Source organism: Leptonychotes weddellii, chromosome 3 (genome assembly GCF_054177405.1).
Source record: "Leptonychotes weddellii isolate Sample4059 chromosome 3, ASM5417740v2, whole genome shotgun sequence".
In the NCBI taxonomy this organism is placed as follows: domain Eukaryota; kingdom Metazoa; phylum Chordata; class Mammalia; order Carnivora; family Phocidae; genus Leptonychotes; species Leptonychotes weddellii.
Window position 1 is genome coordinate 48,587,861 of NC_138371.1, and position 27,604 is coordinate 48,615,464.

General features: G+C 42.1%; 1 protein-coding gene across 3 annotated transcripts in view; it reads left to right on the forward strand.

Moving 5' to 3' along the window:
• Window positions 1-3,887: 3,887 nt before the first annotated feature.
• ZNF385B (zinc finger protein 385B) overlaps window positions 3,888-27,604 on the forward strand; it is a 370,262-nt gene continuing 346,545 nt past the window's right edge. For 2 of the 3 annotated variants that reach the window (XM_081814045.1, XM_081814044.1), the window contains exon 1: window positions 3,888-4,752. The gene's annotated coding sequence lies outside the window, so the exon portion shown is untranslated. The remainder of the gene's footprint in view (window positions 4,753-27,604) is intronic. The other variant, XM_081814047.1, reaches the window with a different exon arrangement.

The window sequence follows — 27,604 nt, forward strand, 5'->3', positions numbered from 1 at the left end:
CAGCCTGGTGATGGGTATTAAGGAGGGCACGTATTGAATGGAGCACTGGGTGTTATACACAAACAATGAATCATGGAACACTACATCAAAAACTAATGATGTAATATATGTTGACTAACGTAACATAATAAAATAAAACTAAAAAAAAAAGAAAATGATATGAAAATCACCTGATCAAAAAAGCCCTCAACATTTGTGTTTCAGCTGTTACCCATCTTGAGTAGGCAGACATTCTTAAAATTATTATCATGGCTTTGAAGAAATATACATTTTTTTGCTAAACCCAAGTTGGCGCTTTTAAGAACAAATTTCATTACAACATGGATGGACCCAGAGGGTATTATGCTAAGTGAAATAAATCCGAGAAAGATGAATACCATATGATTTCACTTATATGTGGAATCTAAAAAACAAAACAAATGAACAAACAAATGAAACGAACAAACGAACAAAAAGGAGAAACAAATCTGTAAATACAGAGAACAAACTGACGGTTGCAGAGGGAAGGGAAGCGGGGGAATGGGCGAAATGGGTGAAGGGGAGAGGGAGATACAGGCTTCCAGTTATGGAATGAATAAGTGACAGGGATGAAATGTACAGAACAGAGAACATAGTCCATGGTGTTGTAACAGCATTGTATGGTGGCAGATGGTAGCTACACTTGCGGTGAGTGTAGCATAACGTATAGAGTTGTCAAATCACTATGTAGTATGCCTGAAACTAAATGCAACGTTTGTCAACAATGCTTCAATGAAAAAAAAGAAAGCAAAGAATATGGTGTCCTTCCCACAAGTAGGGCACAATGACACAATGAGATATAATGAGTTTAAAAAAAAGAACAAATGTCAACTAAAGCAACTAGTCCATTAATTTCTCATAGTATGTGGAAGTTGAAATAAAAAATTTTCTGGTATTTGTAATATTCAGGTATGCATGGAAACAAATGTAATTTAGTAGCCTATTAAAACCAGGTTTACTGTCTTTTATCTAGTTCTAAGTTGTTCTGAAAGTCCCAGATACAATTTTTGTTGTTGTTGTATTTCTAAGACACTTTAGATCTTATTGCCCAATATGGAGATAAAACTCCCATTTATTTCCCGAATAGTTGTTGAAGTAAATTGCAATGGACATTTGTCAGATATTGTACAATTTGCAAAAATATTTTCCTATTTGCTTTGCCCCTCAGGATAACCTACGAAAACAGTATATTTCTTTTCCCATACTACAGACGAAGACACTGAAGTTTAGAGGGATTGGGGGCTCAAGCCCTGTTGATCCAACACTAGAACTTGTGCTTTCCACATTACATGATACTGGAGCCATCTGAAAGAGTTTATAAGGAAAGATTCATAGTGGAGATTATTAAAAAAACTACACAGGCGTTAAAGGATATTCGGAGGGAAAGTTTGCAGGATACCTAGTAAGCAATGGCGGAAGAGCAAAATATGAGCCAGACAATGAGCAAGCAGCGGCACCTGCGTTCCCATACGGTTTCCAAAGTGTTCCCTATACCATTGCCTTCTAAGCATCACAGTGACCCATTGAGACAAGGCTGATATATTTGTTCTGTCTCACAGATGAAGAGACTGAGGTCTCCAGGCTTAAAGGTGACAGCTGAAATCAGAATTTGAGTTTTCTATTCTAGTTCAGTTTTCTTCCACTGCAAGAATGGGTTTCAAAATATGGCCCTCAGCCCTGCCCAGAGTGTTCCTGATGGCTGCAAAGCAATCTAAAATAGCTCTAGGGCCTTGTTTTATAACATCTTGTTGTGGAAACTCTTACCCATTTCTTAATGAGTAAAATTAAGTGATTTATGAAATCTTCCAATTGGTTGATGTTGTTCTTATCCCCAAGTTCTTTATCCAGCGGGTAGGCTGATTCTGTGGACATAGTTTAGTTTAGTTTAGTTTTCTTTTTTTTTTAAAGTAATCTCTACACCCACCATGGGATTTGAACTCATGATCCTGAGATCAAGAGTCACATGTTCTACTGACTGAGCCAGCCAGGTGTCCCATATGTGGACATAGTTAAAAGGAGTTTGTCTGCCCAAGTTCAGCAATATTTAGGAACCAAAGCACCACACACTTCGTAAACACACCTAGTAGGAAAAAGGCTTAAATAAATATTTCTGCTACATTCCGCCTCACTGTTTAGGGACCTCTTCTTGCTGCGCATCCCTCTGTGTTGCTGCTATCCTGACAGTCCTCCCAGTGCTCCTCGCCTACAGCTAAGAGTTCTCTGAGTTGGTTTACACCGTCATTGCCAGGAATGAGTAATGACGGTTCTAGGAAAATGATGGTGCAAGAGTTTGAGGACAGGAGGACCCCCTATATCAGATACCACTAGAAAGGCACGGGCTATGCCAATGTATCCAATAAGTGCACATCTGCAGTCAGAAAATCTAGAGAGAAGCTGTTGTTTCTATATGTTGAAATTTTGTGTTTTTAGTTTAATGTTGTTTCCATATTGCAGTATATTTAGAAGGGAGGCACTGTAATCCTTCCAGTGCTTGGGCTTCCGGAGACCTGAATCCTATCTTGGCTAAGGACACAAGGCACAGTTCTTAGCGGTGTCACAGGTAAAAAATGGGGAGCTGTCGCATGTATCTCATGCTTCTTTCAACTGTTGTTAGGAAATGTAGCCCTCAAATTAGTCTCCACCATAAGTCTCTGCTATAGGTGATTAAAAATAGACAGGGAGGAGAGAAGGATATAGTTGCAGTTTGCAGGACATAAAAAATGCACATGCTGCTAAATTGTGCAAGCCACAGAGAACACTTCTCACAGGTGTTCCACTCGGCAGAGGTTACTCATTTGCCTCCAAGTGCAATCCAAGGTGTTGACTTGGGCCCCTGTCCCTTTCCCCTTTACCTTAGACAGCTAGAGATACCAATACTTATCTGAGCTCAGTAGCAACCACACTGTTCCCAATTCTGAAGTGCAGGGCACTGGAACTGGGTGTTTTTCTCAAGGAAGGCTTTTGCCTCTGGAATTTCCTGCCTGTCCCAGTCTGCCAGAACCCCACCTTACTGACCGTCAGGGACTCATGAAAGACTTGTTTTCAGTATAAGTTTCACCGATGGGAGGAGACCTTAAGGCCATAATTTTGTAAAAGATAACTTAAGCAATTATCATAGCTCATGATATGTGGGTTCTAATGATTTAAGTTTGGTGCTTGCTTTCTGTATATAGCAGTTTCAAATAGGGAACAGTTTTAAGAATAAACATACCTATAAGTAAGTGTCTGTCCTTAGTCATGAGTCAGTGAGAATGCATACCTGGATATGAAGATATTTAGAATTCTAAATATATAAAAACTATCTGTCAGATTGATACTCCTTCTCCTGCTGGTAGCTCAGGTGTGCTGGTCCTTGCAATAACCCTGAATTCCAAGGTGGGTAATAAACACAACCTGCTCCTTTAGAAAGCTCTAGGATGCTGTGCGTGTGCTTGTCAAATCTCAAACCCACCCTGGAGAGCAGCACCGGCTTTGGCTGGATGCTAAGATATTTACTGTGGACGATTATGCCAAGACATTAACAGCTGCGGGCTTAATTATTGATGGAGTTAGTGTCAATCATCTGAGAAGAAAACCAAAGAATAATATTTTAAAATCACTTGTTAAAAAAAAAAAATCTCTGCTCTATAGCACAGCTCTCTTGTCATTTATTACTCTTGAACTTCTCCAGCCAAAGAAGTAATCTCATAAAACTGCTCTTCTAAAATTATTTTTCCTTGCCCCTTAAATGTTTTCTTTCCAAGCGCTCTCCCTTTCAGAACCCAGCACCTTGGCTGTTTGCACTACTTTCAGCAGATGCCCCACATCGGGGTAACCGATGGCATGTTTTAGTCTTGAAAACTTAAATAAACACGGAAAGAAATCCAGAGGAGCAGAAGCCCCCCACCCGCAAGCCTTTCCGATCCGCGGCGCGGCTGCGATGCTTTCCGCGCTGCGGGCCTTCCCGGCTCCGCCAAAAATGCTCAGGCTGCTCAGTGTGGTCTTCGAGCCGAGAGCTGGTCAAAGAGGAAAAACAAATAGTTGGTCTGACGATCTCCAAGAAGAGAGTTTCACTCTGGCTTGACTAATATTTGACAGATCCGCCCCACCACGCCGCTTGGCATCCGGGTTTCGGGACCTCGGCCGTTGCCAAGAATTCTTGCAGGGGCTGGAGCCCCGAGGCCGAGGACCGCGCGGAGCCCCGGTCGGGACGGAGCCTCCTCTCCCTCGCAGTGCCGCGCACGCCTGGAAAGGCGGGATTTATAGGCAGCGATGCTGCGGGAGACTCTGCAGTGGCAACGGGCCCCCGAACGGTCCCGCCTCATTCGCCCTAGTGTGTGTGCCTCGCAAGTGCCTGCCTGGTAAACCCTCACCAGCTTCGGCGCGCGGCGGTGGCGTCGGCGGGTCCAAACGCCGGGGTCGTGAGCCGGGCCAGAGGGCCGGGCGCGCCCCGCGGGCTCCAGGCACACGCCCCTCACCTGGGCGAGGCAGGGCGCGCAGGCGCTCAGCGCTGGGGCCGCAGCCGGGAGCCTCAGCCCGGCGCCCGCCAAAGTTGGACAGTTTCGGGGCCGCGCCGGGCCGAACTGTCCCCGGCGCCGCCGCCGCCGCCGCCCCGGGCTGCAATAGATAGAGGGAGAGCGTCTGCGCGGAGCCCCAGCGCAGCCCAGGCGGGACCGCCGCAGCCGCCGGAGCGCGAGCAACAGCTTCCCGGCTGGAGGAGCCACTGCCCCACGCGCCAGCGGCCGGCGCGCCGAGGTAAGCTCCGGGCGCCCAGCCCAGCACAGCCCGACGCCCCTGGGACCCGCGCCGCCTTCCCGCCCCAGCCCGCCCGCCTTCTCCGGGCGCCAGCCGGCCCGGGGGCGCGCCGCCCGAGGGAATGGCCGGGAGCCCCCTCCCACTGGAGTTTGCACTTTGTCCGGCGGTCCCACTTGTAGAGGAGGATGCGGAGCCGCCGCTTGCCCGGGCTGTGGCGTGAGGCTCCTGTGAGCCCCTGGAGTTAGGAGTAGGTCGTGGAAGCCAAAGGAGTGAAGGAGTCCCCAGTGTGGGCTCCGGGGCTCCGATTCCCAAGGACGGAGGGGAGGATGGAAAAGGGAAGAGGACAAGGAGAGTGCCACTCTGTGGTTAGTCGCAGTGCCTCCGTCACCTGGGCTGGGAAGTTTGGGGCTGGGCGTCTCTCTCTTCATTACAGGGAAATGGGTAGTTTGGGGAGATGTGGGAGGAAGGTAGGAGTCGAAACTTGGGGTTCTGAGAGGGTTCTGCAGCTGAAAGGAGGGGAAACGGGGGCGGTGAGGCAGAAAGAAGGTCCCTAAAGTTTGCGCTTACCGGGAGCCTGGGGTGGGGGCGGGGGCGCTGGGTGAAGGTGTCAGTGCGAGATGGGAGGACACAGTGGGACTGCGGAAGGGACAAGGCGAAGGGGAGGGGGAGGACCATCTGCTTCGCCACTGTTATTTGCGGGGGCCCGTGGGGGAAGAAGGGAGAACTGGCAGGACAATGCTTCCCCAGGCTCTGGAGGACAAACAGTTTTTATGGTGAACCTGGTTGGGGGAGTGTTGTAGTCCTTCAAGGAAAATAAATTGCCATCAAGCCCTTGGCCCCCAATGAGTACAAAATAAACACAGTTTTGGAATGCTTTCAGAAGTTCTTGGGTTAGGAAACGTCATCTTCATTTTATTTTCATACAGAGATGTGGTTTGCATTTCTCTCTGGTTTTGCTTTGCTCAGGAGCATCACACCAAGGTGAATGCAAACTTTATTAAGATGTAGCAAACAGTGCTCAAATAGAAGAAATAAAACATTCGTGTTATGTAGGGTCCAGCCTCAAGCTTGGAGACCGGCAGCTTCAGAACAATGCATGAAGCCGTAGAAAATGCATTTATCAAATTAAAAAGAAGGCTTTTCATAAAGTCAATAAGCTACATCTCAGATAAAGTTAAAGGTTTTGGCTTGAAAGCACTCCCTTAAATATTTCAGGATCCTATTTCACCGGTTTTCATAGTCCTTTCATCTTATTTTGATGCCATCTGTGCATTGAGTATGTGCTGCCCCTTCCCTGTAATAAATAAATGCCCTTAGAATGCAAATGCTGCATTGGAATTCTCTTGTTATTTGAGGCTCTTAAGGTGGGAAAAAAAAATGTTTATTTACTCAAAAGTGTTGGTTGTAGTTCAGATTCTCTATCCCCGTAAATCAAATATTTGTGGATTTATAAATCACACTGCTGCTCATTTCCAAAAGTGATTTGAGGAAGCTTGGAACGAAAACCACAAATCAAATAGCTATTCTTGTAGATCTCCTTGACCTCTCTTGGATGCATTTGTAGTAAAATGCATTTGAGAAGGTGAATTCTCCTAACAAAGGAAAAATTACTGCCCTCCCTGGAATGTTTGGCAGCATAATTCCTTATGTACTTCATTTGCATTATATTATTTTCCATTACGTAAGTAAGGATGTCTTTATAGAAGTTTAACCACTAAGCAGCATCTATATTAAAGAAAAGTACGTGGATATTTTATAGCATTTTACCAAATACACAGATTCACAGAGCAAAAAGAGAATGAACTTAACGTATCCTTCTTGAACTGAGGCAGAAAGGAAACCAAGGGAGGTGTCTCTTCTGCCGTCAAACCAGAGAAGGAGCTGTCATTAGTACTTGTCACCCAAACATGGCCAATTAGAGAGACCTGTCAGCAGTTAGAGGATAACTTTACCAAGTGTTAACTATTATATGAGGATTTATAAAGGTATATGAGGTGTTCTCAGCGCTCTTTTCCTCAGGTTAATGACCTGGCTTAGTGAGAAAAAAAAAAAAATGCAGGTAAACAAACACACCTCCAAAATGTGAAATGTCTACGGAGAATAATGCTGTGTGGAGCTCCCACCATGGAAGAGATGAGTCTTAAATCCCTCAACTGCCTCCCGTTACTTTAGATTTTTTTTTCTTCCAGCTGAATTTGAAGATAGCATTGCATGATTTTTAATAGCAACAATTTATATTTAAAAATATGAACAATTAGTTTACTTCTCACAGGAGTAATTGCTTCATTTATGAAAATCTTTGCTCACAGAAGTAAAGGGCAAAATTGGCTTTCTGCTGTTCCTATAAGATCCTGTGTCTTCCAGGATCTAAAGGACAATGAGCGTGTTTGTCCCAGTTTCCCACTGCTTTTTACTTCTGGGTTTTTATTGTAACACCCCCCCCCATTTCACCATCTCTATTTTACCATCTCCCCCAGTCCTGTCTCTTCCTGTGTGTCTCAGTATTGCCTTTTCATCCTACCTTTGCTTTTTCATTTTTTTTCCTGCAGTTTTCTCTTGATCCTCTTTGCTTTATAGATCTCCTTTTTGCAGGTTACTTTTTATTCAGTGATGTTCTTTTATTAGTGCTAGATTATTTTCCCAAAGTGGTATTCCTATCTCTGCTTTCCCTCCTAAATTTTATATTGACAATTTGAATCATCTGCGAGATGCCTCTATATTCCTCTCAAGTGCCTTAAACAGGTTTAAACTCTAATTGACATCTTTCTTCTTACATGAAAAGAGGTGGTTCTGTCAATTTCTGTTTTCTCTCAGTCACCCAGGACCTTCCCAATATCACTGCTTCCCAAATATAATTCACAGATTAGTCCCATGGACCCCATCTCTACCTGATGTCTCATGATACCTGCTTCTCCACCTTTTTATTCCCATAGGGACTGTCTTTCTTCAGACTCTTAACTCTTTCTAGACACTACCCTGATGTCTTCCTGACTAGTTTCCCAGATCCAGTCTCTCTCATTTCCAATCCATTTTATACTTGGTTTGCAGAATAAGCTTCTTAAAGCAGAGCCAAGCTCAGTCACTGGCTAATAAACTTTTCCCCAGTGCCCTACCAAATAACATATAAACCTCATCTCTGACATTTTAAGACCCTTTGCAGTCCAGGCCAAAAGTGGCTCTACCTTTTTACTTTGATCTCATAGATTCACTCGTTCACTCCATTCATTCATTGCTTCTATGAATATTTGAGTGCCTGCCGCATGCCAGGCAGGGCTGTAGGTAATACTTTTAGAAGTGCCTTGTGTAGTAGCTCAATGCTATGCTGCACATTTTATTTTTCAGTGGTGGAATCCACAGTGAAAATATAATCTTATGGGTGTCAGCAACCCCACTGACCTCCCATCCCTACCCTTAGTAGTCATCACAGAGTCCTGAGTCTCCTTGAAACAGTTTGAAAACACTGCTGTAGGCAGAAGGCAGTGTTCCCTCAACACACAGCAGGCTTCTCAGTTCTGCATCTTTGCTTATGCTGTTCCCTCTGCCTAGACTAGGCCCTCCCATTTTCCCATAACCCATTTCTACCCTGCCAGGGAGTCAGTGCAGTGGCTCCTTGCGTCTCGGAAGCCCAGCTTCTGCTCCTCCAAACCCTGTAGCACTTCGAGTGGCCCCTTGGAGCACAGGGGCATTGTCTCCCTTATGTATATGTGTTTTCTGCATTCTCCCCTGAGGGCGCCCCGCTGACCATGCCTAACCTCAGGCCTTCATTTCCTGAAATACCCAGATGAGGGCCTGGCAGATCGTGGGACATCAACACGTAATTTTTTTTTTTTTTTAAGATTTTATTTATTTATTTGACAGAGACAGAGACAGCAAGCGCAGGAACACAAGCAGGAGGAGTGGGAGAGGGAGAAACAGGCTTCCTGCCGGGCAGGGTGCCTGATGTGGGACTTGATCCCAGGACCCTGGGATCATGACCTGAGCCGAAGGCAGATGCTTAACGACTGAGCCACCCAGTCGCCCCATCAACACGTAATTTAATTAGACTGAATTCTACCTAATTCTTTAGTCCCGCCTTCTGCCTGTGATAGCTACTTGTTTTCACAATTCAGTCTGGCTCTTACAGTAGAGCTGGTGCTTCTTGAATGTGAATATGTATCTAAATTGTGAGGAGATCTTATTAAAGTTCAGAGTCTGGTTTAGCAGGCCTGGAATGGGGCCAGAGGTACTGCTTTGCTGAGTTCCCAGCTGATGTTGAAACAGCTGATCCTTGAACTTGAGCAAGGTAGTAGATGATATTTCACAGTTTGGGGAGTTTCTGGCAGCCCCTGCCTCTCTGTCTGGTGATTTTCCTCCAGTTAGTGTTTGTTTCCTTATTACTTTCTATTCTGAAAGTATTTTAGGCCTGCACATGCTTCCCAAACCCGGGATGGAAGATGTGGTGATGCCCTTGAATTTTTTCCTTATTTTGCTGATACAGGGTTGCAACGGCTAGTTCTCCCTCTTGTATTTTTCTCTGGCCAGTTTTATTTCTTTGTGGTATATTACTTCTTATTTTCCCATTATATTCAGATTGTGGTTGTTCTCCTTGCTCACTCTGCTGTGATTCTTTTTCTTTCCCGTGTTCTCTCTGGTTCTTAAAATTCTCTTCAGATGCCTTGGCCGACTCCCTGCCCCAACTGTTTTCCTGTTGCTTCCAAAATTTTTCTGTGAAAGGAGCCCTGAAATAGGGGGCTGGAGACTCCAGTTCCCATTCTGCCTTTACTGTGAGCATGAGATATTGGGCAAAATTGTTTCTTTCTGGTCTCTTCACTTGTGGATAGAGGTTGTGGATTACACAACCCCCTGGGTCTCCTTCAGCACTGGGACGACCATGCGTGAGATCTTCACAGGGGGCAGAAGGAGCAGCTTGGGGGAGGAAAGAAGGATCCTGTGGTGATTGTGGTGCTGCTCTGTGCCCTCCTCTAATGTTTCTGTTCTAGATAAACAATTTGAACTTTTGTTCTTGTACCACTCAGAGACTCATGTTTCTTAAGGAAAAAAAAACAACTATACCTTGGCATTTGCAAATCCAGTTGTTTTCAACCCTGAGTTCACACTAAAATCAATTCATGAGCTTACAAAAACAGTGATGTTTTTAGCTCATTTCAAGGGAATGATTTAATTTATCCGTATTTTTGAAATCTCCCCAAGTGATTCTAATTTCCAGCATGAGTGGAGAACTGCAGTATCTGGTGTGTAAATTCAGCGTAGAATGATGGTTATGGCACAGCATTGTGCTGGGTCAAACCCTGGCTTTGCTACTCACCAACTTGGAGAGCTTTGGGAGGTTACTTCGCTTCTTGGGGCCTCCGTTTCTTTGTCTGTGAAATGGGTTGACTTGGCTATTGTGACGATAGATGGGAGCCATCAGTGGAATACTGTGCATATTGTGGTTGTTGAAGAAACAGTAGTGTTGTTTATCTTGATAATCATACCATTACAATTTAAATCCACTAAATTACTTAAGGGTCATTTCGTCTTAGAGCTAACACTCTCCTCACCCTTGTTCAGTTTCAAGATATTCCGCATAGTATAAACACTTTGAGAAGAAATTTATGAGCATATTTTTCAGAAGTCAGCGAAAAAATACAGAAGAGGGCATATATATTAATAAAAACCAATCACCCTTTTATTTTTGATCCATTTGGTACCACATCAACTCTATGATCTCATAAATAGCAGAGATAGATTAAAACACATATAAACTGATACAGAAAGGTGACCAGGCTTTCATACCTACGTCATGAAAAATGACTTTGCTCTTTAATAAAGACAGTTCTATCATCAACAAATAGGGTAGAAATTCATTTTATTTTGGAAATAAATATAAATATGTTAGGCGTTTACATTTCTGAGTTTATAATGGGAAATGGAATTAAAAAGCACACACAGAGAGATATGCAGGCTAAAGCTAAATCAACTTTTTCTTCTCTATTTTGGCTGAGATTCTAGAATAGCCATTATGCTATAGTGCTATCATCATATCAGCAAAGCAAAAATTGGATAAATGGATATAACCCATGTTAACTGAGGACGAACATCCCTTTTTTTTTCCCCTGTATACATCTGAAAACAAGTAAAAGGGTGCTCAGTAATTCCAGTGGGCCGGTTTAGGTACCTCCTGGGGAATGTGCTGATGAACTTTGTATGGAAAAGAAAGACTCCTGGGGACTGCTTCTCACCTTTTTCTCTTAGAATAAAATGTTTCATTTCTGCATTATTTACTTTTTGATCAGGAAAAGTATTTTTCAATTAAATCGATTAAACTTTTTTAAAGTTTGTTTTCCATATTGTGATGTGTACTTTTTAAATAACACAACTAAGAAGATACTATGACATTTTAAAAAGAACCTTTGAGCTACAACTAAGAAAAGGTCCATTGTGAGGGATGTTTAGCTAATTCTTTTTTCAATCTTTGCTTAATATACTTGTGTTAAAATTGTGTCAAATTCTACAGAGAGCTGTGATTTTTAATGTGTATTGGTTAAAGTGGTCAGTCTGATGGCTAGTCCATTATGTAAGGTTTTCAGAGTCTAGAGGCCTGGATTCTTGGTCAGCTTATACTGGTTGCAAACCAGGGTTCAGATTCTGATTAATCTCAGGCTTAACAGATTGCTATTTCTGCAAAGTATGAGTTACGGGTATAAAAATGACTATTCAGTCTTTAGGGTGAAAAGGAGGGCTCTTTGTGCAAAATCCTCATTGATAAGAGACCAGAGAATCTAGAGTGTTTAAAATTTGAGCCTAAGGAAATGAGACATTACAAATAAGGAAAGAAAAGTTCTAGTGGTACTAACACTAACATTTAAACTTCACATAGCAATTATATAGACCCTCTGATGTCCTTAGAGTTGATATGTTAGAGGTGGGAAAACTGTACCTCACAGACTTAGAAATAGAGGTATTACCTTATACTTTACCTAAAATATAATGCTGAAAGTAAGAATACAAAGGACAAAATGCCATTGTTTGTATATAAAAAACACACTTGTATATAAATATAGGCGTTTTGATTTTATATATATAAATATTTTTATTTTAATGAATTGGTCATTGTACACGGTCTTACATGATATCTGGAAATGCTGATGATTATATTCAATCATTACCTGCATGTTACATATCTCATTACCTGCATATGTTATACTATCGGAGATGGAAAGAAATATAGCCTAATGGTAGAATTCTGAATCCAGAAACCTCTGGAGTCAGACTTTGTGGATGCAAATTTCAGCTCTTCCACTTATTAGCTGTGTAACTTTGACCAAGTTACTCAACCTCTCTGGGTCTTAGTTTCCCAAGTTTAAGAACAATGAGAGAAATTTTCATGGGATTGTCAGAAAAAACAAGTACACATAACATACTTAACAAAGTTCTTAGGACTTTCAAAGTCTAGTACTCATAAAGGTAGCCATTATTATACATTATACGGTTAAATAATTTATATCAAATACCTCACAGATACATTGATTTCTTTGCCAAGAGAATTTGTGCAACTCTAAGTTTTGTAACTTGAGTTTGAAACTTACTCTGTATTTTTCAAATATATATTATTTTCTCCTCTATCTTTTCTTGTTTACTTTAGGAGAACAATGAAATGAAAGAGAGAATAGAGGTGTGGAATTGTAAGCCCTACAAGGGCTCTAGACAATTTGTAACCGTGTGAAGCACAGATGGATTTTTAATAACAAAATATATAAATCAGGCTGTATGATTTTTGAAAAGACCAGATGGCTTAAGATGTAGCTTCCGCATGAATGTACTTCCTGAACATGTATAAACCTGGAGTGTTTGGAAGTGATCCAAATCAGAGTGGTCTAGGTATAGGAGCCAGCTCATGGAACCAGGGTCTGTGACCAGAGTGGACTCATTTAAGGACAGTCTCTTCTCGGGCATTTGAATTGTAGGGGAATCCTCCTGGGTTCACAGGCATTTATTTTAACACCTGCATTGGATTTTCCAAGTTGGAATTTAGACAACAAAATAATTAGCAAAACAAACAAACAAAACAACCCCAAAACCCACAAAAAAAAACACAAAACAAAGAAACCATAATTGGTAAACTATATGCAGGATTACCAAAGAATTTAAGTCCATATATATATATATATATATATATATATATATATATATGTACATATATATATGTATACCTTAACTACATGTATGGTTCTTTTTTTAAAATTTTATTTTATTGTGTTATGTTAATCACCATACATTACATCATTAGTTTTTGATGTAGTGTTCCATGATTCATTGTGTATAACACCCAGTGCTCCATTCAGTACGTGCCTTCTTTAATACCCATCACCAGGTTAACCCATCCCCCCACCGCCCTCCCCTCTAGAACCCTCAGTTTGTTTCTCAGAGTCCATAGTCTCTCATGGTTTGTCTCCCACTCCGATTCCCACCCCCTTCATTTTTCCCTTCCTATATGTATGGTTCTTAATGGTCAGTGTCATTTCCACAGCAATAAAATCAAGACTCAGAATGTGGAAGGTAAAATCTTAGTCTTGTTCTTTTGCATAACCTTCTCTTTGTGTCTCATGCTTGTGGTCCTAGGCTGATCTTAAAAATGTCTCTAGCACAGTGATTCTTGGACTTTACATGTAAAGGAATCCTTAGAGGGCTTGCAAAAAATGCAGATTTCTGTAATTCACCCTTGAAGTTTTCTGACTCACCAGGCTTGAGGCAGGACCCACTAATCTAAATATTTTATCAAAATATTTTGTAAGTATCCCAGTTGATTCACAGACCAAACTTAGTCTAGTTCCCTAGATTAACACTTGCTCTCAACTCGGGACGCATATCAGAGTTACTGTGGTTCTTAGTAAAAGTCCAGTTGAACAGGCCAAGCTCAGTTCCTCTATGATGCATTAACCACAGGGCACTCCTTCCTTAAGCTGCTCTGAGTCACCCATGTGGAGCCCTGTCAGGTGCAAATTCTAGAGAACAAGGCTGTGTTCTCTCATTGACTACCCAGTGGCCTTCAGCCACAGGTTTTAGTACACCATGGTTCTCCATAACAATGGGGACCACTGGCCACCTGCCTCAGTATCCCTGTGAGCTCACTTGGGATATTCAGATTCCAGGGCCCAAACCTAACTCTACAAAAAAAAAAAGAAGAGGTGGGATGTGAGGTCTTAGAGCCAGGATTTTCCTTGGCTCCCCAGATGATGACTATGCCTTGATGAAGTTCTCCATCCAGGGCTCTATGGAGCTAGCCTTTGCCCGCTCACAGCTTCAGACAGCTTCAGTGATTGTGGTGACCACACCAACTGCAGGGACCATAGGGCCAGGACGGGGACCACCGTGACTCCTGAATGTCAGCAGTGTCTCTTCCCTCTCATGTCTCCTGGCTTCTCCCTTCTCTGCAGCCTGCGAACAGCCATTTCTCCTGTCCTTGTGGTTTTATGATGGGAAACACAGGCTCCTTTCTCTCTGGACTCTGGGCTCTTCCTGTCTTCTCTTTTCCACAGCTACCAAGTAGAGACCCAGATGACGGTGCCAAACACGTTCAGGCTGCTCTCCTGGCAGAGAGACCCCTGTAAGCCTTTGCAAATCCTTGAAGGCTTTCTTTCCTCCCTGTGTATAGCTTACATAAGCAAGGTTTAAATTTGTCGAGAATTTCACAGGTTCTCAGATCTGTTGTCTTCCTCTTAAAGTGCTTTGGAAAAAGGAACAGTATAATGTGCTCTTGGCTGGCATGGGGGGAAGGCAACCCGGTCTTTAGAAATATTTGAATTCTTGAAATCGTATTTCTGAATTATCAAGAATTATAGCAGGAAAATTGCTGTGTATGTGTAACAGTTCTGTCTTCAGGGTGTGTACCTCAATAGACCCATTTGAAAATGTAAATCAGAGAATGTTTTAGTGTTCCTATGTAAAATAATGAACAAAAGTGACATTAAAAATAATTATTATACTGTGAACAACTTTGTCATTGATTATTTTAAAATCTGAGCAATAGTGTTCTATCTTGTTAAAAAACCTTTTATCTGTAAAACTTCAGAGATTGTTTGAGGGTAAGGTGGCATAAAAGTCAATAGTTTGACATCTCCTCATTGCAAGTTCGTGTTTTGATGGAACCCTATGTTTAGCCTGACACAGTCCTCTTAGATGTCAACCTCTTTCTTCGACAATAAGGAAGGCTCCCTGGTAACCAAAGGGAGCAGGGGTTGGTGAAGTTGGGTGACTGGCAAAAAGGTATATCTACCTGGAAAATGATACCACCAATCAAATTAAATGTGAGAGGGAATTATGCATAGAGGAGATAACAATGTCAGACTTTATGGCTCTTTTCAAGAGATGATTACTGGTGACATGGCAAGTTTATTTTTCTAACATTAGGAAAAGCATTTAAAAGACAACATCTGAACTGTTCCATAGGGCTAATAATGATGCTTGCTGGAGAGGCCCTCCACGGGATGGATTTTTTTTTTTTTTTAAAGATTTTAATTATTTATTTGAGAGAGAATGAGATAGAGAGAGCATGAGACGGGGGAGGGTCAGAGGGAGAAGCAGGCTCCCCGCCGAGCAGGGAGCCCGATGCGGGACTCGATCCATGGACTCCAGGATCATGACCTGAGCCGAAGGCAGTTGCTTAACCAACCGAGCCACCCAGGCGCCCCCCCACGGGATGGATTTTTAATAGTCTCTGGGACCCATGCTTAGTTGAGAAGATTGTGCTACTCCAAGGGCCTCTTGGACTAGCCCACTTCTTTATTTCTGTGAAGCCTTGCTATGACCATAAGACAGTGTGCACTAAGAACATGATTTCAGCACTGGTTGAAGCCACTCGAAGCAGCCTAGCATGAAGAAAGACACAAAGCAAAATTTGTTTAAATTCTCTGGGGAAAGTTTAAAGACTCTGGGGAGTCTCCCCACCACCATGCTGCCATTGCTTAACCTCCTTTAGCAACAGGACGAGTCACTTGCTTTACCATCTGGTGCAAGATAAGAGGGCTTTGAACTGACATGGAAGCTGCCTACGAACATTCAAAGGGATGACACGTGGACAAAGAAGTAGATTCATTTTTCTGAAGTTCCAGCAGGCACAATTAGATTCAGTGGGTGGGATTGGAGGGAGGCAGATTTCAATTCAATATGAGAGAGAACTTTCTAATGATTCATACTGTTCAGTAGTGGCCTTGAAGTTTCACCCTTGCTCCAGCGGAAAGTATGTGACACGTGAGAGGATTGGCCACCGGAAACAACGTATAAGGAATTCCAAGATTGAGTGGAAGCTCAAATTGGCTGGCCGCTATAATCTATCCCCTTTTTGGAATTATTGATAAAATAATTTGAGGAGTGACCATAAGCAGGGGAGGGGGACATATAAGAAAAAAGGTAGGCGAAGAGGTAGGTGTTTCTTGACACCCTAAAAGATGAAAGAATAATTACCTCATCTTTCCCCTTAGCTTTTTAAGCATGTTACACTTGAGCACCTATTACGTGCCAGAACATCATCTCATTTAACAGCTGAAAGGCAAAAATCCCAGCGTGTCCTCTCTTAGCCAGAGTTCTGCAGTTGCTTTCCTGCATCTTCGATGATGTCCTAAAAGCTGCCCTGCATCCTCATCCTGCCTGAGCTAAACTCCTGGATAACCTTTTCACATCACTTCTTCTGTTTCGTCTGTGGTGCCTGCAATATTAGATTGTGATGATCAGGTTTGTGTTGATTGTATTGATTTTTCTCACTAGACTGTAAGCTCTTTGAGAGCAGACTGCTTCATCTAGTTAGTGCCTATCCAGGGATCTGGCAAATAGTAAAAGCTGATGTCTATTAACTGAATATTTGATTTCTCCTCCCCTCGTACCCCTTCCCCTAAAAAAACACCTAGGATGACTTTGATCTTCAAGATAAGGAAATACACCAGAATATTCTTTCTCCTCCCGACCCTGCCTAATCACATCCTAATTACCTATTCCATTCATTCTATTTCGGGGGAAAGCCGGTGAAGAGAGTGAGGTGAAAAAAAATCCCCAAAATTAGAGAAGGGAAAGCGACCTCGTGCAAGCCTTCATCAACCCAACTAGATATGTTGCCTTTGGCAGCACCACTGGTAGGATGAGGAGGAAATCCTGCTCCTGCTTTTAACTAGCTTTGTGACCCCAGACTAGTTCTGTGAGCACCTCATGGTCTCTTCTCAGTAAAATGACAAGTTTGTCCAGGCAATTTATAGGGGCTCAACCTGAAATATTGTAATTCCTAACCTCTTTTCCCTTCTGAGGTTTCCTGAGGTCCTTGCCTCTGCCTAGTATTCTCCTGGGTAACCAAGAATCCCGAATAATGAGGAGAAGCAATGTCAGGAGGTAACACAGGTATAAAACACTGTTTTTGGGATCCGATACACCTGGATCGAGTTCCTGCTGTATGGCTTTGGGAAAATTATAAACCTCTCCAGGCTAAAGATGCCTCTCCTATAAAATGGCCAGAATACTCCATACCTCCAAGAGCTATAAGGACTCAGTGAGATAACATATATGAAGTGCTAATCCTGCCCCAGAAACATAATGAGCACTTGGAAAATGATAATGGTTATTTGGAAATAGTCCCCTGTCTTTTTTTTCCCCCTTTTCTCCAAAGAGTCTAAAAGACACCCACACACAAGTCCTGAAGAAGTTTTCTTGGCATGATTATACCGTGCTCACGCACATCATTTCTCCTCCACTGAGAATCAGTAGAGGATGGTCAAGGTGCCTTCCTGCTGAGGCATTCTGCTCTCGCATGTACAGTGGCCAAAAGAGCAACCCACTTCCCAGTGATGGGGAATATATTTATTTTAACATTTGCATAGAAGACATGAACGTTACTGAGGAGACACAGGAAATAGGTGGGTTGCCGTCTATCTTACTATCCCAGATGTATCACATCCAGCCCAGATTCTTTTATTTGGAAAAGCTTTGACTGAGCAACAGTGACACAGCAGCTCCTGAGCCGGACAGTAAATAGACACCTTATAAAAATTTATGAAGTTCAGGTTGTAAAGAGCAAACCGCACATACTGAGTAGTAACATTGCTTATTAAAATAATTTCATCTTTAAGTCTGTTGTCTCCGTATCGCCTATAATAGAAGCTCATGCTCTGGCTGGATACCTCAACAGCCTTTGAAAAGAGATGATAGTTTTACGAGATGTGATTTTCTCATCTCACTAAATTAGATTATTTGAGATAGCGTCCCTGGATGTAAAATTTCAATCCTGAGTAAATCTGTACCTCGGAGACTCTGAGCAGCCTGCTAGCAGAGTGGAAATGGAGCATAATAAATCTGCCCTGAGCCCATTTCTCTCCACACAACTCCATAATTCATTCCTTGCTTGATACCCGTGACCACTTTTTCGCAGCTAATCAGTCTGCATCCAGGCTGGCTCCTTTCATGTGCAGTTCCTCCTTCTAGGTCCAGATCTTGCCTCCTGGCACGCTCTCTTGCTTACAGGCTTCTTTCTAGAGCTTGTGTGCTATCGTGAACCTTGCATCCAAGCTGTTCCTAATCATATGGCAAGCAGTTACCCTAGTTCTAAGGTGGCCTCTTTGTTGCAGTATACTTCGAAGAAGATCTTCTGTTGAAAGCAGATTAAAATGGATAACAGCATCTCTGAGCATCTGGAAACCCAGGAAGTATTTTGGTTATTCTTTCCCGAGTCTCCTCTGAGGGCACAGATGGGGGATGACCGGCTACTAAAACTCCATGTTTCTTCATTCCAGTCCCTTCTACTTCATTTATGAGGAATGCTTCTTCCCTGCTCCTGTGATTTTCTCCTCTCCCTGTGGTTCCGTGTTGCTCTGGTCCAGTGACAGCACTAACCATCTGCGGCCGCAAACCGAGAACGGCGCAGGTGGCCTTCAGGAAGCTTGGCGAGAAGGAAGAGTTTAGGAGGATGTCTCCTAATGTGGAGCAGAGGCAATCCGACTCAACTGGGAATTAAGCACACTGTTTCCAGCCTTAATTATTCTTGTGATAGTGGGCAAGGAGTTTCTTTTGACCAGCTCTCACTTTTGTCATGTGTAAAACAAGCAGGTAGCAATAGGTAAATTTTAGTAGAGAGGATTATATAAATCATAAATCATAGAGGCATGGAAAATTATCTTCTGTTCCTCCCGATGATTTAATTCAATAACTTAGTGACTTGAGACTGTTTTAATGGAACTCAGGACTTTGGAACAAGAATTTTCCAGAGGACTCTGCTGCTACGTAGGGTGTAGTCCAGGGGCCACTCAGAAATAACTTCGTGCAGAAGCCCAGGTAGTCCGCGGTAGCCTGGTCAGAGGGCAGCCACCTAGAACAGTAATTTGAAGCAGAAGCAATGGCACCCAGTTGGCTGGTTTCGGGAGAAGAATGTCCTTCGTGATTTTGAAGTCCGTTCATTGAGTAGCTCCTTAAACTTTTTTCATAATGTTTGCACCTAAAGTTATTCATCCACATTCTCTTCCACTCCCTAAATTCGCTTAGAGCCTCTGTGTCTTGTCTGGTTTTACAGAAAAGGAAATGGAAGCACTGAGAAGCCACGTCATGTGCCCAAGGTCACGCAGCTCGGTGGTGGTGGAACAGGACTGGGGTCTCGCCAAGGAGATCGCATTCCTGGCTGCTCAGTGCTGGTCCATGGACAGGCAGCACTAGCATCGCTTGGGCGCTTGTTAAAAAATGCAGAATCTTAGGCTCCACCTCAGGCCTCCTGAAACCAAATCTCCATTTTAAACCTCTCCGTGTGTCTCTTGCACATTGAAGTCTGAGGACAGTAATGGGGTGGAGCCTTCTGCTTCCATTTTGAAAGTTCCTCTGGGCTTCATGCTTCTGACACAGGGTCCAGCCTTCTGGGCTCACTGAGAGGCCACCGTATAAAGGAAAAACATGCCCAAGGTGCCTTGGGGCAGCTTCCTTGATTTTGTATATGAAATAAAACAGAACGAGTTTTCCTCCCAGGCATTTTGAAGGGTTATATAGAACCCCAGAAAGAGTTAAGCAGGCTATGGGATGCTCGTCTCATTTAAAGGCTTTATAGGTTAGCTTCCGAGCAAACTTCTTCCTACTATCACCGTATATCAGCGAATTCCCACTTAAAAATATGTAAATGTAACGGCAAGTGGGCAGCATTTCTGATTAGACCTCCAAGTGATTAGGATGATTTAGATTAAATCTGTACCTCTGTTTCTGAGATGACTTTAGAATCCTAATGCTGCTGGATCCTCTACGTTCCAAATTTGGAAAATAGCCATGCTAGATATTTTACAAGAACATAGTTTTAAAATGTAAACATAAAAGTAACTGAATAACACCCAATTTGGGACATAACCATGAACAAATTGCTATTTTGATAGTCAGCAAGTCATTAACTCGTCTCAGGCGACTTTCCACAACTAAAAGTCACTACTGTGTGCAGGTATGTCAGAGGAGAGAATATTGCCTAAAAAGAGAATCTTTGAAATGTTCCCTTTGTCTTTCATTGTCTTGCAAAAGAACCAGTTGGCTTTGAAAAAGTCCTGGTAGCCACAGGACACAGCAGCGTTCGACAGCGCTGAGATAGTGGAATGGGACAGACAGTAGGGACTCATTTTGTTCTGAGATGTCCAAGAGCACCGTAAACATACTTTGAATTCTCGGGCACCTAATATCAAGTTGTAAATATGGGATCATAGATGATTGAGGTTTTGCATTCCTTAGGAGGTCCCTAGGATCCCCCAAATAGGGAAACTCATCACCAATTTCTTGTCATTTGTGCACATGTTTCTTTGCACATATAAGCCCAGAAAATAGAACAAGAGTGGCAAATCTTCACAAATACGATGTGAAAAATATGCATGTGATCTATACAGTCTTCTATATGAGAGGCAGGTGTGACATGCCCTTTGTAGGATGAGTTTATCTTTGATCTCTGTCCCCATCAATTTCAGTGACACTTGCTTCCACCTGTATAGGCAGAATGACATTTTTGTTCTGGCCGAAGTACCCTGGGACGACCGCCTTCACTAACTGCACTCCATTGATTGCTGAGGTTTTATGTCTCTTGAGGGCAGCATTATATTCTGCCACATTATGCAGCACTGGTTCTTTTATTTATTTATTTTCATCTCTTACCAGTCTTATATTCTGTCACCTTCTTCAATTCATTACATCGTACCCAATCAGATCATTGACTCACCAAAGAATTGAACTGGGATAAGGCTACGTATTTAAGTAAATTTATGTCCTAAGTTGCTACCAGAGCACACCGTCTATATAGAGAAAAATATTCTATAATAGACAACCTAGGTTATTCTTCTGAGCATCTTAAACCATTACCACTTTTAGGGGTGTTCGAGTAGTTTCTGGATTGAGAAAATCATTTGGATCTGAGATAATCAATTTTGTGTGGTGTTGGAGTAGTGAGCATTATGCTCTTGATGTTTGAAGGAAGGAATGGCCCTGGTATATGGATATGGTACATGTCACCAAGGCAAGGTCACAAAGAAAGGCAAAGGAAATATTAAGTCTTCAACATGGTTCTCCAAGTTGAATAGTTGATCATTCATTGGAGAGTTATGATTTTACCCAGTGCTACTTGTATCTGGAATACCCCTTCTTATTGGATTTTTTATTTAGGTTCTGAGAGTGATAGAGCTTGGGATCAATAGTGTTACCTTCTCTTTTTTTAAGGTCACAATTAAACATCCTGTGCATTTTTACATGCCCGGAAGGTCATACTGATTCTTTGTCTACCCTTCACCCACCTCTTTGCACTAATGGTAAGCCAAATGGTTTGATCTTCTTATTTAAAGCATTCCTTTGCCTGAACAATTATCTTTTCACCTTGGCTTCCTTCTTTCCTTTCCTTCCTTCCTTCCTTTTTTTTTAATTTCAAATTGTGTTCCATATAGAAATAACAACAATAACAATATCAACCAGAGGCCATAAGCTGCTTTACTGTGTGTGGTAGTGTTTTAAGCACTTAACATGTATTATATCATTTAATAACAAGATAGGCAGTATCATCATCTCCATTTTACACATGATAAAACTGATGCTTAAGAAGTTGAGGAACTTTTCTAGGTCTTCAGACTAGTAACTAACAGAACATGACCTTGAACCCAGGCCTCACTGCCTCTAGAACTCACCTTCATCACAAAAACCATAATCCAAGAGTAGAAAGGAAATTTAAACATCATCTAGTTCAGACTGTTCTTTTCACAGATGAAGAAATCGGTCAAAAGAGGTTAAGTGCCTTACCCTAGGTAATTCAACTAGCAAATGAAAGAGCCCATTTCAGTTGGTTCCATTTTTATGGAAGTTATGTAGGCATGTTCTGTTCCATCTAACTGGCTAGCTTGGATCAGCTGGCTTCTCTGGATCAATCTGCTTTAACAAGGAGTGTGGGCACACTCTACAGAATTGTTCAAAATGGCTGCTACCTCACTTGACCCTCTTACTGCTGGTCAAGAGGAATCTTCACGGCTGGGCAAGGAACAGCTGCAAAAGCTGGTCACCATACGGGGTTGTTCTCTCCCAGGCTGGAAGCTCCGTTCTAGCCAGACTCTCACAAAGCCAGGAAGCAAGTCCCTGTTAGGAAATTTTCCATATTATTAGGACTCCTCCTCCCCTCAGAGAAGACCAGATTCTGGGTAAAATCAGTCTGCCTTCGTTGTTGTTTGCTCAGCTTACTCTCCAGGCCCTGCCTCTCTTTTGAAGATAGATTGAGTTTGACAGATGGAAAACCAGCAGCAGTCCTGGGACTGGCTGCCAAATGGGACAGCAGAGAAGGTGATCTGATGGGTTGTGGCATTGAACTGAAAGGGTATGAACATGGATGCCTCAGTGAAGACAATGAATGGTGACCCTCTTGAGGAAATAGCAGCATTTTTCATCTCAGCGTAAACCGCATTGAAGATCTGGAAAAGCAAGCTACTGCTGTGTGTCATCTACCTGTATTATAGTTTAACTTGCATAATGGTGCTTGCTTCATCATAAATGTGGGTCCTGATCGGACTTTTTTTTTTAGTAGCATATTTTTCTGACCACAAAACTAAACTTATTCATGAAAAATATGAAGAAAGAAGTGGTGATTCCCTGAGATATCCATGCAGGTAGAATCATGATTCCCTGTGAGACAGTTTGTTTCACTCTAGATGTGTATTTCCTTTCCCTTTCCAAGCAGGTAGCCAGGCCTGTATGCTTCCCTGGCCTCAGGGGAGAGTTGCCTTGCAGAGAAGAAAGCAGAAGTTGCCTATACTAGAAGTGAGACTGGTTTTGGTGTTCTAGAGGCCCCTTGAGGGGACTATATTCTAGAAGGGAAGAGCAGCAGGGACCTTTGGGAAGGGTAAGCAGGGAAATAGAAAAGAAAAAGAGGTTGATTTCCTAAAGTTAGTGGATCCAAGGCTAGTGTGCATCTCTGGAGCACCCCAGTGCTGTGGCCAGATGTTGTGAGAGAGTGTGATACATTTGGGGAAGCTATGTATTTTATCATAGGGATCTCCAGCCTTGGCAAAAATTTCTACAGCCCATGAAGCAGGGCCCCCAGCACCAAAGGAGAGGCCTCCAGTCCATGAGTTTTCTTTAAAAAATGCAAATCTGAGCATATTTCTCTGCAAAAGATCCCTTCATTGACATCACATCTGCAGGAGATAGAGAAAGGTACTCCAAGCAGATGAACTAGCATGTGCAAAACTATGAAGTTAATAGAACACATGCTCTCTATCAGTGATTTTCTTCATCTGGATCCTGGGGTTGTGTTTATAAACATCTGGAAGGATGGGCAAGGGCTGTTCATGGGTGGGTTTGACTGCCATCTGATGGAATCTCTGTGGGCCAATGATTTTCAAATGTTTTTTAGGAGCATAGATCATTATTTCAAATAAAATTTTACACAGAAACTTAGTGAACTTTCATGCCATACCCTCCACCGCATAGCCTTGAACTCTTGGGGCATCTCTGTGTGACCATGACTGATCAGATGCCCATTATCTGATCAGATCTGAGATGTAAATGATGATCACAATGGTGGTATGAAGATACACGGAGGGGTAGAGACAGAGAAGGTTAGACTGGATGCAAAGAGACCGACATAGAAGAAATTTCTAAACACAAATTGGTAATGTAAAAATAACTTCATTTTTTCTAGGAATTTCAGTTTTTATTGTGAGTCTCATTTGATTTGACAGTAGAAACTTAGCTATATGACTCCTTCTCTTAGATCTAAGTCTAGTGAGTGTTTATATACATGTAAAAACCACCACTTATTCAAAACTTAGTTATGTAAAGAGTAGGTACTTTACAAATTTGAACTAATTTAATTACTATAATAACCCTATATGGTATATGCTTGTTATGATCTCCATCTTATAGATAAGGAAACAAGCCCAGAAAGTTGAATGATTTGCCAAGGTCAAACAGCTCTTAATGACTAGAGCTGGGATTTGAACATGGGCAGCCCACTGTCTGCTATGCTCCAGTATCCTCATTCTTAACCAGTGCAGATACCATGCAGAGGTATCCATGGGGAGCATACCGTTTTGTCCTTGGGAGTGATCAGCAGTCTTTTCTGGCATCCATAGCCATTGATTTTTTTTTTCTATCCCATCTGGTTCTAGCACATCATCCATACAGGTTGCTCTAGAACCTCCAGAATGTTGCATTCAGCTACTGGCAAACTATACTGTTCCAGGAGGAAACTGTTGAAGCTGTCTAGGACTCTATCTACGTAGGCTGGTGGTTCTTTTTTTTTTTTTTTTTTAAAGATTTTACCTATTTATTTGACAGAGACACAGCGAGAGAGGGAACACAAGCAGGGGGAGTGGGAGAGGGAGAAGCAGACCCCCCGCCAAGCAGGGAGCCCAACTCGGGGCTTGATCCCAGGACCCTGGGATCATGACCTGAGCGAAGGCAGACGCCCAACGACAGAGCCACCCGGGTGCCCCTAGGCTAGTGGTTCTTAACTGGGATTATTTTCCCCCCATGGACATTCGGTAAGGTCTAGAAACATTTTGTTTGGAAGGGGATTATGTTCCTGGTATCTAGTGGATACAGGCCAGCAATGCCTTTAAACATCTTATAAAGCACAGGATAGTCCTTACAACAAAGATTTTTTTGGGACCAAAATGTTAATATTGCTGATACTGAGAAACCCCTATATAGACATGAATATAGTACATTTCAGCCATTTATTTACAAAGCCATAATTTATTCTCAGGGCTCCATCTTCCCAGGAAGGTATAGATTCCCAAGCTTCTTAGATCCATCAAACCTTCTGGGGGTTTCTGTTACCTTTCCTTCCATCAGGGCTCAGTGCATGGCTGGTGAGTGGGCTGGGACCTGGGCCCCCTTTCCAGGTACTCACTTAGATCAAAAGTCTCTGCAATTACCTTTTAACTGTTTCTCTTTCTCTCTCTTTTATTTAGTCTGAATGTAGGAAGCTTTGCTCTTACTCATCATATTCTTCCAAATCTGTTGTCCATGAGTTCTCCTAATGTTTGAAACTCAAACTGCAAGAAAGGATTACCTTCTTTTCTGCTTTATGCTATGTGATCTCTTTCCTGGGGACAATAAATACAGAAAAGTCAGCAGACTGAATGAAGTTTTACTGAAATACAGAAAAACCTTAGTTTGTCCGTGTCAGCATTTTGCCATCTATATTCTGAGGTGCACCACTGTCCCTGGAGATGTCGCTAGGTTTTCTGTGAAAAGGGAGAACTGCTGCCAGTGGCCCTCTCTCTAGGAATTCACAAGTCATATAATTAAACTATTTAAATTTATCTCAGGACTTCCCCAAAGTATTTGACAAGAAAACATTTCTTTTTCATGGAATCCTCAAGACCCATTTATACATAATTTGAGAAATGTTAGTCTACGTGATAAATGTGGTCTTCATCAAAGTATTGGTGGAGAGAAGAGGTAGGTTCTAGAGATGCTAAAAAGCTAAACTCAGTAAGAGTTGGTGAATGACTGGTCCTGGGATGTCAAGAAGCAAGAGTTATCAATGAGAGGATATAGAAACTTCAAAGCTGAAGGGACAAATTTTGTATCATTCCTTATATATCACAAAATATTAGGCACCAGGGATTTTTTTAACAGTATAAAGCACAAAATGACAATACTGAATTTGTTTCTCCTGGATGATTGTAATGGCTTTCTGTGCGGTCTCTTAGCTTTCATTCGTGTCCTCTTCTAATTGCCATGTCATAATGCCATCAAAGAAATTTTTCTAAACAAAGATACAATCATGGCATTGCTCCGATCAAAGAACTTCTGTGGTTCAATTTTGCACATAGACAATCCAAACTTCTTTGTGTCGTGTTCAGAAGAGCTTGTCAAAATCTTCCTGAATATGGATTTAACCTTGTATGGCAAGAAATGAGCAACACTTTCTTACTCAGCAAGATCGTGCCTTGCACTGCCAGTGCTTATGGGCTTATTTTAGGGACCCTGGGGGACAAGACCAACTGCGCTGGGGACCTTGCATCTGTTCCTGTCCCATGGGAATCCCTTGATTCTGTATATTTTGAAAATATATCTATAATCTAATCTAATCTTGAAAAGGAAGTATTGTGTGGTCTGTCTCTACCTGTGGATATCTTCCATCTGTCCCTCTGGATCCACTCTAACCCTTGTCCACTCAATTCTCTACTCTGGGAGGCTGACTTATATGGACTAAATCTGTGGAATCCCTTGCCCTCTGTCTTACAGTTCGGTTTGGTTAATGGAAAATGCTGGCAGGAGATAGGAGGGAGGGAGGAAAGTGAGATCAAAGTGTTTATTTCCTGGATCCAACCCTGGAAGGGTACCACAGGCTGACTGTCCTGTGCTGGTCACTGCCTTTCTCAACATGGCCTCCCTCACGGTCTTTTCTTCTCTCCAGGGTTAGGTAACTGATTTCTCCTCTGGGAGTTGTAACAATATCCCCACTCATACCCCTGGTTCCTGTGTATCCTTGTGGTTCCTCTACATCTGACTTTACATTTATAAATAGTCCTTTAAAAATAAACTCTTAAAATTTTCCCAATTTGAATATTGTGTTCCTTTCCCATTGGGACTCTAACGGCAATCTGAAACACTTAAAATTGTTAGCATCTGTGAAAAATCTCAATGATAAAGAATTAAACTAAGCAGAGACACTTATCACAAAATGTCCATTTTTGTGTTTTACCTTATATCATTTCAAATGGTACCATAACATTATAAAATAGAATATTACATTTAAAAGTAACTTTAGAATAAGGATAGTAAAGTAACTTTAGAATAAGGATAGTATTCATTTTCTGGTCAAGAAAGGCCATTTCTTTTGTGATCCATTGACTGGAACATTTTCTTGTTCATTGACTAATGAAAATTCATGGGAGAGAGCTCTGAGTTAGTTTGGGTGATGGGAAAGACTCCATCTGTGCACAGTTCTCTCTGGTAAGGTCTATGGGGATAGGCATGTTGGAAAGTCAATGGAGCAACAGACCCAGGATTCATTGGATGGTTCAGTGGCTACAGCTTTTGCAGTCTGTCTTTAATAAGTCCCAAAAGAATTGTCAAGTATGAGTAAGAGGCTGTTGACCACAACTAAGCAGTTCTCTTCTAGAGTTAGGCATTAATCTTCTTCAGGAGAAGAATTCTCCAGAAAGAACTCAGGTAGGAATGTCAATCCTAGATAGTTTTCCTCTTCCAAATGGTATATAGTATCCTGTGTTCTTTGAATTAGGATAGAATATATAGCACTGAAACTGAAAGGACTTTCATGTGGACCTTTGCTAGGAGCAGCAAAAAGCTCCCCCTTTTTTTGCTTATAGTAATAACTCGTATTTAACTCTTAGTCTATTATTCATATTAGTATTTCTTTTAAGCAAAAAATATTTTAAAT